The sequence below is a fragment of the Nelumbo lutea genome, chromosome 3 (assembly GCF_056320005.1).
Source record: "Nelumbo lutea isolate HS-2025 chromosome 3, American lotus-T2T, whole genome shotgun sequence".
NCBI classification, from domain to species: Eukaryota; Viridiplantae; Streptophyta; class Magnoliopsida; order Proteales; family Nelumbonaceae; genus Nelumbo; species Nelumbo lutea.
In genome coordinates, this window is record NC_142686.1 from 42,927,884 (window position 1) to 42,946,696 (window position 18,813).

The window sequence follows — 18,813 nt, forward strand, 5'->3', positions numbered from 1 at the left end:
CTTGAACGATTTCCAATCCAAACGGTCCAACCGTCCGGGTCAATGACAGTTCGAAAACATTGCTTTTTTCTTCTAATAATCTTTTACCTATTAAGTGGGTTGCGAAATGCTCTTGACAATAAGGCCCCATTCATTTTCTTGTGAAAAAAGAGGGGGAAAGTTGGTCATTGGGAAAATGATATCCATTAATATTTTATCACAATACAGTTATTTTATCAATACTTTATTAATATTTTAATTATTGATATATTCTTATTTTATTATTATTGTTATTATCTTATTATTGTGCTCATGATATTTTATTATTCAATTATTAATGTTTTGTTATTATTTCATAAACTATTTATTAATATTGTATTATTATTATTATTATCATCATCTTATTATTAATTTAATAATATTTTATTATTTTATTAATATTAGGGTTTTGGGGTTTTTTGTCACGAGCTCTTGAAATCTTAACAAACTCTAGAATGGGAATCCCATTCTAGGGGGGGGGGGGGAGCTTGGAAAGGTCATTCCCCCCGAGAATGGGAATCGGAATCCCATTCCAACCAAACAAATGGTTGACCATTCTGATTCTGATTCTTGGCACCTATTCTAGGGAACCAAATGGACCCTTAATTATAATTAAAGGAAACACTATTAGGGATTCTAGGATGGCCATGCATAGAGCTTCCTTTCTGTTAAAGCTTTACTATGCATCCCAAAGAAACTAATGTATAACTTCTACCTTCTATGTACACAGTAGACAATACAACCATGATATCCTATTTATTACTAGTAAGTGTGCATATATTTTGTACATGGTAATTTTTTATGATGATGGTGATGACGGCAAATCACATGTTGATAAATTTTCTTCATTTTTAACATTTTTATGTGCAAAAAAATTATTTTTATTTGTCATGCTTATTTTTGTTTAATATGATGACTATACAATATATTAGAGATGTGTCCAAATGTTTTCTACAATTCTTTTTGTATTTTTACCATTTTTAGTTGTTGTTGGTTAATTATTGATGAGGGGTAATTTGACCCGACTTGTTAGCACGTGGACACGTGAAGCAAGGCCGAGGTTTGAGTAGCTCATGGTGTCCTGACCTGCTGAGCTATCAGATAGCCCTCTTCTAGAAGCTAGCCAGTTGTTTCGGATGGACTCGATAAGCCTTATCAACTCACACGAAGTCCACCTCTGTGTGAGAAATGGACTCTAGGTTACACGGGCTGAAGATCTTGGATATGTTTTGTGAGGCCTATGATAGCTTGCCTATATAAGGGCATCACCCCCAGCCTCATAAGGTATGCACAATTTAGCTCTCAGACTCTCTCACTTATAAGCAAACAACTCGCAATTACAAATTCTTTGCTAACTTAAGCATCAGAGTGCCCACACCGGGTAAAGCACCCTGGGTCCTCTGATCTACTTATTTTGCAGTTCAACCAGCCATTTGACTTGGATGGTTGGATTTCTTATTCACCATCATGATGGAAGAATAGTTCCTTTTTGGGTCAATTTTAAAAAGCATGTATTATATATTATTAAAAGCATTGGATACATATATAATTGATAGAATTTATTGATGAAAAGAATAGTTTAAATATAAGATTCAATGACAAAATGGGAATTAATACCCTAAATATAATACTTAATGAGAGGAAATCGAATGAGGATAAATGTATTAGTTCAAATTATATTTTGTGCTCTCACAATTAGAAAGGGAATAAATTCATAAATATGGGATGTTCTAGTTAAGAATAGGATGCAACAATGTTAATGGGAGTTAATACCTTAAATATGATTTAATAAGAATGGTTTAATTGAGGAGAAAAGTGGTTGCTCAAAGTACATTTCTATCATTACAATTAAAGAAGGAACAAATTAAAAAATTAAGATATTTTAATCAAACAAAAGTTCTACACTCTCATACACACTTTAATAATAGTATAGATATAGATGTAGATACTTTTAGAATTGTTGAATGCTCACAAAGAATCACACTATCATCAACCCCTCTAATTAAAACAATGCAAGAAAAAGAACTCCTTTAAAAGTCAAAGATGTGGTAGGGTAGTATACCCATTAGAATCAAACATTAATTAGCGATGCCATTCCAAATACCACTATATTTGAACTCTACAAGAGTATCATGTAAGTTACAGGAGGAGAAGGAAGACAAACCAGTGCAGTCTCTAGAAAAGGCAAATTCACCATCAAATCAATTTGGAACGTCAAAGGAGATATCCTAATGGATGCATAAATCCAATTATGCTTGGGATTACTCTATGAAGATAATGGGCATGTGGTCCAATGGTCAAGACAAACTAGGGGTGATCATTTCATCTTAGCCTGGAAATTCTGGGCTTGGGTCTGGTTTTGTGTTCAGGCCTGACCTGGGCCCATACCAGGCCTGTAAATTTTAGGGCCAGGCTTGAGCCTAATACTTCAATATACACATTTTATGTATAATGTATATATATGTAAACATTATATTATATTATATTATATTATATATTTTATGTATAAATATTATAATATGATATGTATAATTTATATTATGTATAATATTATATATTATATAATGTATAAAATAAACTTTCATGCATGTTATATATCATTTAATATAAAATATTACTTATACTTAACATTTTACATATGAAAGATATAGGCCCAGAATCAAGCCCGACCTGGCCTGGGCACGTATAGGCCTGGGCTTAGACTTATATTTCAGGCTCAAAACCCCGGATCGAGCCGGACCCGGGCTTAGAATATAACCCTTGTCATAAGTGCAACGGCCGGTATGATCTCCCTTAAGACAGACCCCCCTGAGTTTTGACAAGTGTAAGGTAAGAACAAAAAAGAATAACAGGAACGCATAATATATCAAATCAAATGACCCAATAAGAACTATAGGTAACGTACGTGATCCCCCAATTTTGAAGTCAAAACACTGTCTCAAAATTCATGTCAATGTTAGGCTTTGTACTTATATAGTGAAATTTGAATCTTTGACCACTATTTACTCGTTATAGGAGTAGAGTAGTTCTTCCAAAAGACTTTTTTTTTTTCATGTATTTGAGGTGATTGGATTTCCTATTGCAAAAGTGGACCTTAAATCCACCTCACATGGTGAACATTTTCGTAATTGTATGCTTATATTTATAGGAAGCGGCCACACATTGGCTACAATTTTGTAAAAAGGAAATCCGAATTCTTATTTGGAGGATGGAATCCTAAGTCCATCCTATTTTGTGCCGTTCAGTATAAGTTTATTATCCATGGTATGTATGTATCGACCTTGTTAGGATTAGGACTCCAACTACATATGGGAAAAAGAGAAGAGCCTAAGCATATCTATCTATTTATAGGTTAGAATTATCAAACACAAACCCTCAAACAGATTTTCTACTCATTTTTCCTATCCACTTTCTGCCTACACTAGATTATATCCACACATTTCTATTATAAATTGAAAGATGTATGGCTACAATTCACGATGAGTAAAGAATGAATTCTATAGCCCTACCCAAATTATTTGCTTTAAAAGGAAGACAATCATATAGTCAATTTATAGGAATACTTCAACAGTGATTCCAACTCGAAAAATTTTATTAATCCAATTCTAACTAAAAACTGAAAAAAAAAAGCGAGAGAAAAACAAAGAAATGAAAGACCCATTATAAATTCGACAGAACTATTATGAGAAATTCATTTGTCTTTATTTTTCCTTTTGGCTTAGTTTGGAAGGAATATAAATACAAATTTGTAGAATGTAAAATCTTATATTTTGTATAAATTTACACTGTACATATACTCCTTCGAAATGGAGCGTTTGGAAAAACAAATTTTATCAATACATAGAGACACATATAAATAAACTTTGTTCCCAATAAGCTTTTAATTATTAGTAAAATTCAAGGTGGCCACTACTCCATTCAGACTTCGGGGCCCAAAATAAAATGCGGCTATTAGACGCAATAATGTCAGCGTTTTGAACCCCGAATCAGGAATGGCCAAGAAAAAATGGTTTGGGTCCGCCCGTTTTAAGAATATAAAGCCACCTGTAACCATACAGTTGAAGTTGTCAAAAGCTAAGAAATTTACGTGGCATTTGCATTCCCCTAACGTAAGGAAACTGGGCGTGCTTGTCCCCATCAAATATCGCAGAGAGAGAGAGATGCAGGATTCAATCAATCAATCAATCAAGGAGGAAGGAACAAATTCTATGTGCATGCATGGATCAAACAATCAGGCGGAAGCCGTCCCATCACCTTTCACAACCTACGGACGTTGCCCAGAAAAGCAGGTGCGATGCCTCGTTTTCCTTTTCCTTGTTATTTTAAATTTCTTTCTTGTCCCGCCCAACCATTTGATTCGTGTCCTCACTGAGAGTTTGGGCCCCAGACAGCACGAATAGCATGCGTGGTGATGACGCTCTGGGCCTTTAATTTGTTGGTTCTCCTTATCATCATCTGCGGCAGGCTCATAAACAATTTGCTCAGGTTTTGTTGGATTGTTTACTAGTACATAGTACATACCAGCTGATAGGGTTCTCAAGGCTACTACTTCCTTCCACCCCAACCCCACATAATTAATATTGATGGTAGACACCCCGTTCCCCAGCTGGTGCCTGGGTCAACCTGTCCAAGTTCATTTTAGAATTTGCATATTCTGGTTTATTGAAATTAAGTAGGTGAAATGATAAGGTTGGTCTTCCACTGCACCTTCTAGGTGTCTATATATGTATCTATAGTGTATGCTGTAAAGAAGAAAGCAAGAATCGGAAGCTTTGATTTCTCTTCATTTTAATTTTCTTTTCATTTGATCTCTAATATGAAGAATTATATCATTAATGGAGAACAACCCTGGCCCATCTGTGGAACCGATTCATCAGTATTGCCAAAATGAACCTAAAGTTGGGTAATTTGGTGCATGAACTAGCTGGATTCACCTTATATGACCATATATAATCAGTAGGTGTTCTGATCTGGTTGATTGATGGGTTCAATTAATCTAGACTTGCCACTGATATTGTGGGGGCTCTTAAGTCATAAAGGGAGAGAATTAAACCATGGGTCAACTGCTCTGATAATTTCTTTTCGAAAGAAAATTAATCAGCTAGTTTATTGGTTCTTTCAGAACCAATTCTGATCATGTGAAATATGACAGCCCTATGTGTATGTCAAAACCTGTTTTAATACAATTAATCAATAAAGATAGTTTGGATTCATTTGGACATCTGAATATGAATCTAATTCTCATGCAGGTAGGTCATGATGTTATTATATGTAAATTAAACACTATTTTTGTTCTTATCAAATCTGGAGAGGTCCAACTAAATCCACTCCAAATTCGACCTGTTTATGCCTTTTAATTTGTTTTTTGCTTGCCTATGCTCATTGAGATCCTGCACAATTTTTCGGGGATTTGGACCTGCATCTTTCCCAAGGAAAGGTGCCTCATGACATGGCAACTTCCTGGTTAATGAAATTTATAAATTATCATCAATTAATTGGAAAAAGAGGATTTCATGAAATCAATGGAATCCAATACCACTAAAATCACTATTCTTATTATTGTATATGTTGTTAATGTTGTGACACTTCAAAAGTTAGGAAATGGTTGTAAGTAGAGTATGACCTAAGTTAGGCTTTAGTTATTAAAAATAACTAAGCTTACTATAGAGCCCAGCCAGGCCTGACGCTAGAGTTCAACAACAATTTGGGGCGGGGGGGCAAGCTAAAAGCATATGACATGTAGCACACCAATTTTGGTTACCTATAGAGAATATAAGTGCCATGAAAATAGCTGGACTAAAACAAGTCAATATAGTGATTGTTCTTCTCTTTTCAGAGTATCTGCTTCCCCATGTAGCCATGGGGAAGGGAGGGAGAAAGGGAGGAAGGGGGGAAGAAGGAAGAAAAGGAGAATAACAGAGAAAAGAGAAAAGAAAGAAACAGAAAATAATACTCTATGTTGCTTTGATCATCTCTGAGGGTCCCTGATCACTGTTTTCTTGAAGTTGACAAGCACATTTGATGTTTCTGACCATGTTCAAAGCACCCAAATTTGGATATATGATTCTCTATAAAGGTTGTGATCCTCCTTTCATTTGTTATCCCATTATTTTTGTATAAATTGATGGCATCAGCATCACCTTGCTTTTGGCTGTGCTAACGAAATCGATCAGTTGGGTGATGGGCTCATGGCCAAAGTAAACCCTGATCAATTATTGCCTTCAAACATTGGGTTATGGGGCTCTTGGCCAAGTAAATCCTAATCAATTACTATACTTTTTTTTGTACTTAACACAACACACACTAGTATTTCAACGTATGTGATAATAGTGGGATTCGAATCCACATCTCTGCTGAGGCTATCACTCCTGTACTTTAAAGGGGTAAGAACTAAACCAACTAACCCCTATTAACCAGTAAAATTAACAAAGAGGTGTGATATTTGTAATAAAAGTATATATCAGATTTCTTCAACTTTAGGGCCACCAAAAGGCTAGCTATATATCCAGCACTTCAACAGACTGAGAAGGATTTCAAATCTAAAATGAGTAGAGGATGACGCAGAATAATTGATAGGGCACTAAGTTCTATGAATGTATTTGTGTATATGTATATCTCATGAATGAATCAGTTCATGCATTAACCTTTTTGGGGATAGAGATGCTTCTCATCATCCGGGACCCACCATTTTGTGCCATAGGTCTCCTAACCAGGTTATAATTTTAGTAAAACGATTCCCAATGAGAAATGAAAGGTGTCGGGCTGTCTCTGCACACATGATATACTTTAACCACCATACAGGGGTGGGTGGGTCTCATCTCAGGCAGCCTGAGCCAGTCACAGAGGGCTGTACTCTTTACTCACACACAGTCACCTCACTAACTCACAGTATATGTATAGAATGCAAGCACGCTTAAAGAGTTAAGACAAGCCACCAAAATACACAATTGTCAGAAGCCGACTGGCTAAGTCACCAGTATATGTATAGAATGCAAACCCACTTAAAGAGTTAAGACAAGCCACCGAAATACACAATTGTCAGAAACCAACTGGCATATTGTTGAAATTTCATTCTACAAGCATTGGATAGAATTCAAGATAACTGAGTGTAGTACAAATGTACAAACCATTATCTTATTGGGTTATCTGAAATAATGATCTTTTATTAATGAGTCCACTCAGCTACATGGACCATTAGTGTATATATATATATATATATATATATATATATATATATATATATATACTAATATCCACCTGTTTACGTGTAATTTTAAGACAAGAATTCAGGGTCTGTTTGATTTGCAGTTGAAATCAGAATCGGAATCAGATTAATCTATTGCCATAGTCTATTTGATTCAGACAGGAATGAGAATGTGAATTAAAATCAGCTGGATTTAGATTTCATTCTGAAGGGAGGGGCAGGGAATGGCCATTCCAGCAGAAATGAGAATGAGATTCTGATTCCATCCAAATAAAAGTACAGCTGGAATCAAAATAGCCCATTCAATTCCAGACCTCTATTCCTGTGAACCAAATGGGGCCTCAGTTTCTATGGGCCAAAATAAAACCAGAATGGATGATCAGTCCCAGAAAGTGAAAAACCATCAAACAGAAACCTCCTATATATTTTATCCCTTATGATGCATAAAGGATAAGCAAGCAATTAGCTAAATAGCAAGGTGATTGTTTCATCACCCATTCTCCCTTCCCTCAAATATCCTTACTATATATCTTACGTATTATATATCTTTACTATCTTAGATATACAATGGCTCACCCAGCTCCAGTAACCCTGTAATCTCTCTCTCTCTCTCTCTACAAAGCCTCACCCACGTCTATATTTTTAATTTATACAAATTGTTGATGTGGAAATCACTTGTAAGGTATGTGATGATGCTTCTGCTTTCCACCTCCAGCTTTTTCTCATATACAAATATTTTGGGTGCACTAGTAATTAAGCAGAATTTTTTCTTCATATTATTTACTTGAATTTTAGATATATCATATTTAAGATATTGAAAATTAACAAAAAATAAGAATATGATTAAAAATAAACTTAAATACTTGTAGTAAATGTGCACGTGCATTGTACAGGGAAATTTTAAATTATAATAACACATTATTATTATTATTATTATTATTATTATTATTATTATTTGTATTCCATTTTTTGTCATAAACAAAATAATTTTTATTTTAACAATTATGTTTATTTAATATGATGAATCCAAATTTTTTTGACAAAATTCTGCACTTTTTCATTTTTTTGTGTTCTATCTTTTTTTTTAAATATTTATTATTTAATTATGACATCATGAGTTTCTTTGAAAAGTTGGACTATTAACCCACCATCTAAATAAGAAAATAGCTTTGCTTTCAGATTAGTTTTAAATTATATATTTCATCTACATTATATAAATAATTTCTACATATCGTACCTAATTTTTGTTTGACATAATATATATAATTTTTTATGTACTCTTTTGATTATTTGTACTTTTTTATTTCTTAAAGATTTATTATTTAGCTATCATATCATCGATTAATCCATTTGACCCAAAGCATTAATCCACCACCCAAAAAGAAAAATAGTTTGATTTCTATGTCGATATTAAATTTTTTATTACATTTCCATCATTGATAAAATTATTTCTTATGTATAATACTTATTTTTGTTCAATATAATGAATGTATGATATTAGATATGTACCTAATATTTTATTTTTTATAAATATATAACATTAGATATGTGTCCAAATGTTTTTTTTTTGTGATTCTTTGTATTTTTTATTTTTAGAAATTTTATTATTTGACTATGGCATCATTTCATTTCTTGGTTTATTTTAGATTTGCTATCCCATTTTCATCATGAATCAAAATACTTCTTACATTTCATACTTATTTTTGTTTAGTATAATGAATATACAATATTAGAGATATGCCCAATTCTCATTTTTTTATTTGTATTATATTCAGCTTATTTTAAATTTTTATTATTTTATTATGACATTATTTATTAACCCATTTGATCCCATATGGTAGAATTGCTTACCCACCACCGGGAGGGAAGAAAATGATTTTGTTTTTAAATTCATTTTTTAAATAGTTTTTTTATACTACTAAAATTAATGTTATGGATTTAATTAGTAGAATATAATGATAAGAAAAATATATCTTAAATAAATAATTTAATGAGAGAATATACTTTAGATACAAGATTTAATGAGTGAAAATAAGAAAATAGTTTTATTTCCAAGTAGTTTTAAATTTTAAATTCTATTTTCATCATTAATAAAATTATTTCTTATTTACCAGACTTATTCTTATTTAATATATTGAATATATGATATTAAAAATGTTTCCATGAGATCTTTGCTCAAAGAATGATCCTCTCATCACTTTACGGTTAAGGTGTTGCTGTTCCAGGTGTTGGACAGTAGAAAGACAGACACTATTTTATTAGTGAAAATTTGACTTTCATCAGAACATACATTAAGCTTAATCAACTTACACTAAACACATGGACCCAGAGATGCACGGTTTAATTCCAAGTAGTTGTGTGTGTACGTACTACATAGAACGATCATTTATAAGTTAAACTAAGGCAAAGCATCTGGAGTTCATCAGAGAGAGTTTAATTAATTAATTAAGAACTAATCTCTCAGAGAAAAGTTTCAGCTTAGAATTTAGTGGGAAGTTTCTTAAATACTTGAATATACATATATATATATATATATATATATATATATATATATATATATATTTGCATATCATTGTTTTTGTTAATCAGGCTTTCTTATGTAATGAGTCCAAACCAGCCAAACCCAGTTGTCACAGGTGGTTTTACAGGCTACCATGACAAATTCTGTAACTAATCTGGCTTCTAATTGGTTTATGATTCAAGATTTTTATTTAGTGCTAAATGCTGAGTGTTTTGCTTAGCTACAATTGTGGATTAAACTATTTTAGTAATAGCCCTCTTTGACGGTTGACACATTAATTTAGAAATTAATTAGAGCTTTTGTTATAGAAAAGGAAATGAAAGGATAGGCACATGTTTTGTCTAGGTCAAGTCCAAGAAGCAAATGTTTTTTGTTATGTGTTCTATCTGTTTCTTCGCATCAAATTCAATGGGAAAGATCATGTGCTTGAAGGTTAAGCTAAATTTTGATGGTGACACTTAGGGATGGTAATTTCATGGGAATTTTCGGGTATTTGACCCGTCTTGATTCTAATAGGATTCATTTATCAAAACCCTATAGGGTTTAGAACGGGTTTGGATTTTGACTTTAGGGTATCTGATACCTGATACTTAGGTTGCATAAATATAAACCTATAATATTATATATCATGCACACATTTATAAATTTTAAGTACTAAGATAATTATTCTATTATTAATATTTTATTTGTATAAATTTATTGGGATTAAAATCATCATTTGAAGTAAATTTGGATTTGATAGATTGTTTATTTCATTTAGTTATAAAATGCTAATTTTAAATAGTATTTCTTTTAATTTTTAGTTGGAATTGTTAATCATATATATGTATTGATTGTTTTGATGAATGAAAAAGTTAACAAAATCTATTTTATTTCATTAAATAACACAAAAGGCGAGATGACTTAGTGGGTTAAAATAACGCTAAGAGGTTTGGTGCTATCATTAACTAATTTGGGTTTAAGTCACATTATTAGCATTAAGAAGCTTGTTATTAGTAGAAAACGTTTGGTCAAGGGATTTAATGGGTCGGACAGGTTAGGACTGGTTTAATGGGCTTGGGACAGGACGGGTTTGGAAAATTGAGAGGAAAAGTTAGATGGATTTGGAATCATAAATACATAGGGGAGCCTTAGTGGTTGTTTGGTCTATTCAAATTGTTGCTCATTCGGCTTTAGCTACTGAAGCTTTGGCCCTTCTTGAAGGCATTAATCTTGCCATGCAGTTGGATTTACACTCAATCTCATTTGAAGGTGATGCTAAAGTACTAGTTGATTCTCTATTCGGCTTTAGCTACTGCAAGCGTTTTTTTTTTTAATGTATATATATATATATAGCCACAAAAGCGGATTTTAATTTGTTTAAACAAGTCAAAGTCATTAATTCTTGAGCCGACTACTTAGCTAAATTAAACCTAATCCTTTTCTTTTCTTGAAATAATGTTAGTTCAAGAGAAAATTATTAAATCACTTTCGAAGGATGGGGTCTAGCAAATTTCTTAAACTACCCTTATAATTTAGCTAATTGATTAACTCTAACCTTACGGTTTACATATTGTTTTAAAGTACCCTTAAGTTTTTTTACAATTTATTAGCTCTACCCCTATTATTAGTGTCCATTAATGTTCCGTCACATTCCGTGCAGATGCAACACCATATGACCTATAATTTTTTTTAAAACCCAATATCACCCCTTTCTTATACATTTCACAATTTAAAAGATCTATTTCTGGTGATTGCAGGGTAATTTATGGTTGAAGATTCTGAATCTCATTTAGTCAAGAGGACCTTTATTTGCTCTCTCCAGAGGACATGGTTGCTACTGAGTTGAGTTTGGCATAGCACCGTCATGGAGGTAGAGAAGGTGGTGGTGGTTTTGTCATCGTCATTTCATCTTGGTTGGAAAATCAGTTTTTCAGCAAATCGCGGCTGAGGCAAAATCGGTAGCCGTAGAAGAAAAGGCGGAAGTTACACCACTGCTTTCTAGAGAAGGCAAAATCGGTAGCCGTAGAAGAGAAGGTGGGAGTTCATCTGATAATCATTACGATTTAAAGATGGTGACAATTGTCAAAAACAGTAGGGGTGCTCTAAGACAATTTATAAATAGTAAGGGTAGAATTTGCAATTAGCTAAATAGTAAGGGTAGTTTAAGAAATTTCCCTGGAAAAAAGGGTCATTTACACCAATCCTCCTGCTACCTATAGTTTTACATATTTACTAAAACTTACCCTATAATTTATATATTACTAAAACACCCCCTATTGTTAGCAACCATTTTCTTAAAGCAAATAAAAAATGTGAAAGGGGCATAGGCCCAGTTTTTTTTTTTTTCAAAAAAAAAAAAACCCAGCTCTTACATCAACCTTTTAGAAACGAAAACCAGAGGCAAAATCAACATTTTGATTTTTATTTTATTTTGAGTAATTTGGTTGAACAGACATTGGGGTCAAGAATGCCATTTCCTATTCCTTTTAAGAAAAACAGTGATAAGTGGTTGCAAACTATAGGGGTGTCTTAGTAATACTCAAGCTATAGGATAGGTTTTAGTATATACGTGAAGCTATAGGATAGGTTTTAGTATATACGTGAAACTATAGGGGTTTCCATGTAAATGACATCCATATAAAATTACAGAAAAGTTCACTGAAAATGGTACAAGAGAATTCTTTTTTTTTTTTTATGGCAAAGAAAGTTTAGCGTTCATATTTTTGTTTTCTTTAACCTGGATTATTAAGAGTACTACTAAAAAAACTAGAGCCAAAGTGGAACCAGACTCTAAAATCGAGAAATTTCCAAATAAATATAAAATGAATTGTAAATATTAACTAAAGAAATTAGATCAAGCAAATAATCCAAAAAATCAAACTATGACTATCATCAAAAATTTTCTTAACTGACCTTATTGATTGATGGTTCAACATTTTCTTTTTGTTGCTAAATGCCCAATGTTTTGCTTGCCCATGATTTTGGACTATCAGATCTAATAACAATTCTTGACAGTTGACACATAAATTAAGACTTAGACATTTTGATAGAGTAAAGGGTAATATTAATACTCAATAAATTTTAGGGGTAAAATAATCATTCCAATGCCCTGCATTATTATGCAACTAAATAGGTTAAAAGTTACTAAAAATGCTGAATAGGAGTTTTTAAATTTGGAATCCTTTTCAGATTCTGGTTTCAATGTTTCTTTTAGCATTTACTATACACCATCTCTTGCTCTAGAATATGAAAAAATCAATGCAGAAATAAACAAACCCTAATGAGGATTTTGAATTGTACTACATATCCAAGTGAAACAAGCATTTCATTTCCTAAAATTTGTACAATTCTAATATACTAGAGTGCTATCTACTTAGCTAACTTTAACTTAATTACACCCACATTAATTTCCTTGAAATAATATAACAATGGTCACTTAAATCGAAAACAATATTCATGTCACCTCCAAAAGAAAGAGCAAAAATTTTCATAATGAGTTTGTACCACCTAGCTAAGGGTGTCAATGGACCGATTTTGGATTGGACCCCATCCAGTCCAAAATCAATTTGGATGGATTGGATGGACCAACAAGACATATTAGATTGGACCAATCTGACCCATAATATTTATTAGATTTGATTGGATCTTGTCCGTCCGTAATAAATTTATATTGGATTGGGTTGGAATAAGCCAATATCTGATTCATTGATATAAGATAAGAATATAGGTGTTAATGGACTAGGTTTGGGTTGAACCCATCTAAATCTAAGCGAATTTGAACAGATTGGGTGGTCCAGATATTGAATTGGACCGGTCCAAAATGATCCAAAATATTCATTGTAGATTGGACCTAGTCCATTTATAATGGACTCACATTGGACTGGATCGGATTGGACCAAATACAGTCCAGTTGACACCCCTACCTAGCACACACAGGGCCTAATTATACTATAAAAAGTAATAATTAAACAAAAAAAGTAGGAAAATTCAAAGTAATGATATCTACTATTTTCAAACAGTAGATACCAACTCCACACTAATTAATCAAAGAACAGAATTCATTTTTGTAAATTATAGATTTTAATTCCTTTAAATGATAAAAAGTCTAAAATCCTTAACTTGCTACTAAAATATATAATTGCTGAAAACACACCAACAATTAAAGATACTAATTAATCAAGGATTGCATGCATTAACAAATATCTATTTGGTGGAAGGTAACATGAATCCTTAAGACAGAAGCTCAATCTTTTTATTCACTAGGGATTTCAACAAAATTTTAGTTCATGATATAGTTTTATTTAAGGCATAAACTTCTCATTTTTCCTAGGATATTCAATATGTTAATTTGACAAATAGTGCTTGATCAAAGTATTGCAGTATTAGTTTAGTATAATTAAATAGTATTCAATCAAACTAGTGAAAATGTTTATCTGTGTAAAAGTTTAATCTGAAAATAACAAAAAATAATAAAAAAAAACAAAAGTATGATCTTAAACAGAAGAAGAATTTGCTCATGCATTTACGATAAAACATCTAAATTGCTTCATACATACATTTAGTATTGGTAAATCAAATAGGGAATTTTCATTTCTCATAGTTTCTTCAACAAAAGCTTGGAGTTCAAATCAGCCCCCCACAAGATTGTCCCCCACAACGTCCCACAGCACATCCTTGCCGTGTATTGGGAATATTTTTTGATGATGACATCATCATTTCTAATATTATCATCAGAAGATGTTCTCAATAAATAGCGGGGATGTGCTGTGGGACGTTATGGGAGACAATCTTGTGGGGGCTGATTTGATCTCAAGAGCCTGTGCGAGTAGGAAGGATTTGCTACTCAATGAACTTACCGTAACCCATCCTTAATAACAAGTGCATATGCTTAGCTGAGACTGTGCTTGGATATTATTTCTTTTGAAGCTCTAAGAATATGGGAAACATGATGTAGATTTGCTAATATGTTGATTTTCTAACCAACGAACTCATTTTCACAACTTCAAGTGTTTCATCTTTTGTTTCTCTTTTTCATTTAGTTTTCTTATTCCCTTGTTTAGCACACCGATTATGCATCTATTATTATTATTATTATTTATTGGTTGCAACTTGGGTGGGCTCATAGGTTGTGAAATTGTTAAAATTTTAATGGGCCCAGCCCAAAAATCAGGTCCAATGCATTGTAATCTGTAAAACTTTCAAATCAGGTACCCGAGTTGTACCACTATCATTATTTGTTTCATGTTGATGATTATCTTAACAGAAGTAATTGCACTTGGGTGAGCTTGTCATACTGGACATATTATAATCGATTTTCTAGTTGACTCACCTGGATAAGTGTAAATTTTGCACAAACCGAGTCTCACAAAGAAGATCAAATGATCGACATCAAAACAATTGTATGAGACACACAGATTTTCTAGTTGACTCACTTAGCTAAGTGCAAGTTTTGCAGGAAAATCTATGATCTGGCTCTCTTCATCCTTGTATTTAATGGGTTTGGATGACAATAACGCAAAATACACAAGATCTGAACTCAACAATGTATATAAAAATAAATAAAAAAGCTGGATCTGGATCTTCTATTGCATGCATTTTTCTTTGGGGTCTGACTAGCTCAGGTCCTAATATATAAATGGGATATGAAAAGGTTTTTGAACCCAACTCAGAGGTGAACATGGATTTGATAATGGTGAAGGTTTACCAATTCAGATATGGTATTTGATTTGCCTAGGCCATTCCAGAACCAGCTCATTTTAGGCAAGTTTCAGCTCAATAAAACTTACCACGTGGCTAAACCAAGTTAGAATCACTCAGGAAAAAAGAAAGAAAATACATGCTTTAACATGTTAGAATCACTCAGGAAAAAAGGATCCAATCAAACGTTGGTTATAAGGCTGACATGGAAGGAGGCCAAGAGAAAGTCCTCCGCTTGTTTCTCCACATCACCACATGGCAGGATAGGAGGTCATGTTGGGAGCCTCATTGGCCCAATTAGGAAATGTTTTCCCTTAGTTAGGCTGAGTTTAGTTTCATAGAGAGTAAAGTAAGAGAGAAATAGAAAACGGTTTCTCTCTTATTTTCTATCAAACCAATCACAGATATCTAAGCAAGCAGGCCCAAGCTAAATAAGTAAGTTTAGCTTGACGTTTTGGGCTTGTGATTAAATAGGTTGATTGGGCAGCTTTAGCTTTGTCAAGATGGACATGATTATTCTGGACCTCCAACTAGAAATCAATTTTGGGCCAAAAATCTGACCCAGATCTGGCTTTCATTTCTAGCAGGCTATGGGCATGATTATTCAGGACCTCCAACTAGAAATCAATTTTGGGCCTAAAATTTGACCCAGGTCCGGAAAAAGCCCACTAAAACTTAGGCTGGGGTCATCGGGCAATGTTCTAAAACGGCTTAATCTCATCCCAAGTTGAAATACATGCATGCATGGTTTTTGAATCGTCGTTGATTCACCGTTTAAGCAATCAGTTTTGTTTCAGTTCTTTTGTGAAAAACCGCTGACTTAGTCAACAACTAGTTGGTCGATCTGGATGATTGGACCATTGATCCTTTTGACCTGAACAACGGTTTTTTGTCATTTTTATTATTTTTATTATTTATTTTTTGAATTGCAATGAATCATTCATTTGGATCGGATAGTTGAATCACTGACCCAAAAACTGATGGCAGTTTTAATTTCGAGTCAATTTTTAAAACATTACATGCATATTACATATTTACAACCATATATTTATACATATGCATTAATCAATATGCTAAAATGGGCTTGTCTTGGCCAGAGTCAGCTGAACCCAACATGAACCAATTATTGGGCCGGAAAGCGTAGATCTTGACTTATTCGTCCAACTTCAATTTAAGATTGTTCATCATAAAATGTCGCTCATCTTCCTTCCACTCCATTTCTAAACCTTTTTTTTTTCTCTTCTGGTGAAATAAGAAAAAAAAGTATTAGACTGGGGATATCCATGCGTAATAGGTCAAATATACATATATTGTTGGTACAAATCTCAACCAATTCAGAAATAAAAAACAATCAAAAAGCTGAAAATGGATCAAACTCATGACCTCTGCAACCACCATTGTTGAATGTTGAGACTCTCTAAGCAATAGGCCTGCACCACGTGCATGTACCAAGTCAACATTGACAAGAGTTAGCCATACCGAAAACCATGTGAATGGCTGTTGGTCCTGAGAAATTGGATCTCTAGGCTCTTTTTTGTTCCTGAATTGGATTCAAAATCTGCATTTGATTCAACTTTGCATCCATTTATTTGTTAAGATTTGCAATCCTTTAATGCAAAATTTGCACTCATTTACAGTGCAAATTTTGTATCCATGCAAAACTTGCACCACCTTCCTCCCATCTCCATCCCTCTCTTATATAACTTGCTCCCCCAAAACGAATAACCTTCCTCCCATTTGCACGTGGGAATTACATCATTTTATTTCCTATTTTACTTCTCTCAAACAAGCAAGACAACATCAAATCAGACGCAAAATCAAACGAGAGTTGGCACTCAACCCGTTTGCATTCTCCTGCATTTACATTAGTGCAGATGAAATATGCATTAAAAACAAGCTGAGCTCTAGAAGCCTAGGGTTTCTTCAAAAGTATTACTAGTGAATTCAGACTTCAGTTTACAATTGCTTATTATCATGGTCGCAGTCAACACCTTAGTATCTCTTCCTCATGATGACAAGAATAATAAAAACATGAAAGATGAAGAGCATAACTAATTAATACATAAATAATGTGTGCCTTGTACACAAAGGACTGGATTGATGGATATTATTTCTATTATATATATATATATATATATATATATATATATTGATAAATCTATTTTATATATTTATAATTAACAACTAGAACTTGGAGGCTACGTCTGAGAGTAAACTATTTAACTATTTAACATTTTTAGGCTGTAGCTCTTTCCTTTCACTCGGGCCAGAATACCAGGCTGACACAACTCCCTCTCACTTTCTTAGCAGAACAGCAGGTAGTTTACCTCAAATGAACTGCACGGAGAGAGAGCGTTTGAGCACAAGATCCCTTAAGAAGTGAAGATCAACCTCAATGTGTCTTGTACGAGCTCGCAAGAAAGGATTGGCTGCAAGAAGTGTGGCACCAATGTTCTCACACCAAATGACCGGCACATGAGCTAATAAATGACCCGAATCTTCTAATAAAGAACAAACCCAAAGAACCTCTATGGCAACATCAGCACAAGCCTGGAATTCGGATTCAGTACTAGATTGGGAAATTGTAGGTTGCTTCTTGGAGCTCTACGCAATCAAGTTGCATCCCAAGTAAATGAGAAAGGGACCTATAGAGCGTCGATCATCGGGGCACCCAGCCCAATTGGCATTAGAAAAAGCCTAAAGGGAGAGAGGAGCTGAAGTGGAGTAGAAGTGAAGACCATGATCAGTTGTATGTTTGAGATACCGTAAAATACGTCTTATAGCCGCCCAGTGTTCCAATGTGGGGGAGTGAAGAAACTGGCATACTTTGTTGATAGAGAAAGAGATATCAGGATGAGTGATAGTGAGATATTGAAGAGCCCTGGCAATGCTCTGTTATTTTGACGAATCTAAGATATGGTCACCACTAAACTTGGAGAGTTTAGAGTTCACAACCATAGGAGAAGTGAGAGGTTTGGCTTCAGCCATGTTTAAACGTGTTAAGGGATCCAGGGTATTGTCGTTGAGTGTGAATAATCCCATGCAGTTGAGGCGTGATTTCCATGCCAAGAAAATAATGAGCCAGACCAAGGTCTTTCAGGGAGAAGGTATAACCCAAGGTATCGACAAGATCATTAATGGCGGATTTTGAAGACCTAGTAAGAAGAATGTCATCAACATAGATCAACATATACAAGGTCACCGGGCCTTTAGTGTAGATAAACAAGGATGGATCTATTGAAGACATGTGAAAGCCCAAGTGAAGAAGTTGAGAATTGAGATGAGAATACCATGCATGAGGAGCTTGCTGAAGGCCATACAAAGCCTTAGTGAGCTTACAAACATGATTAGGAGTAGAGGAATCCTCAAAACCCTGAAGTTGTCAAATATA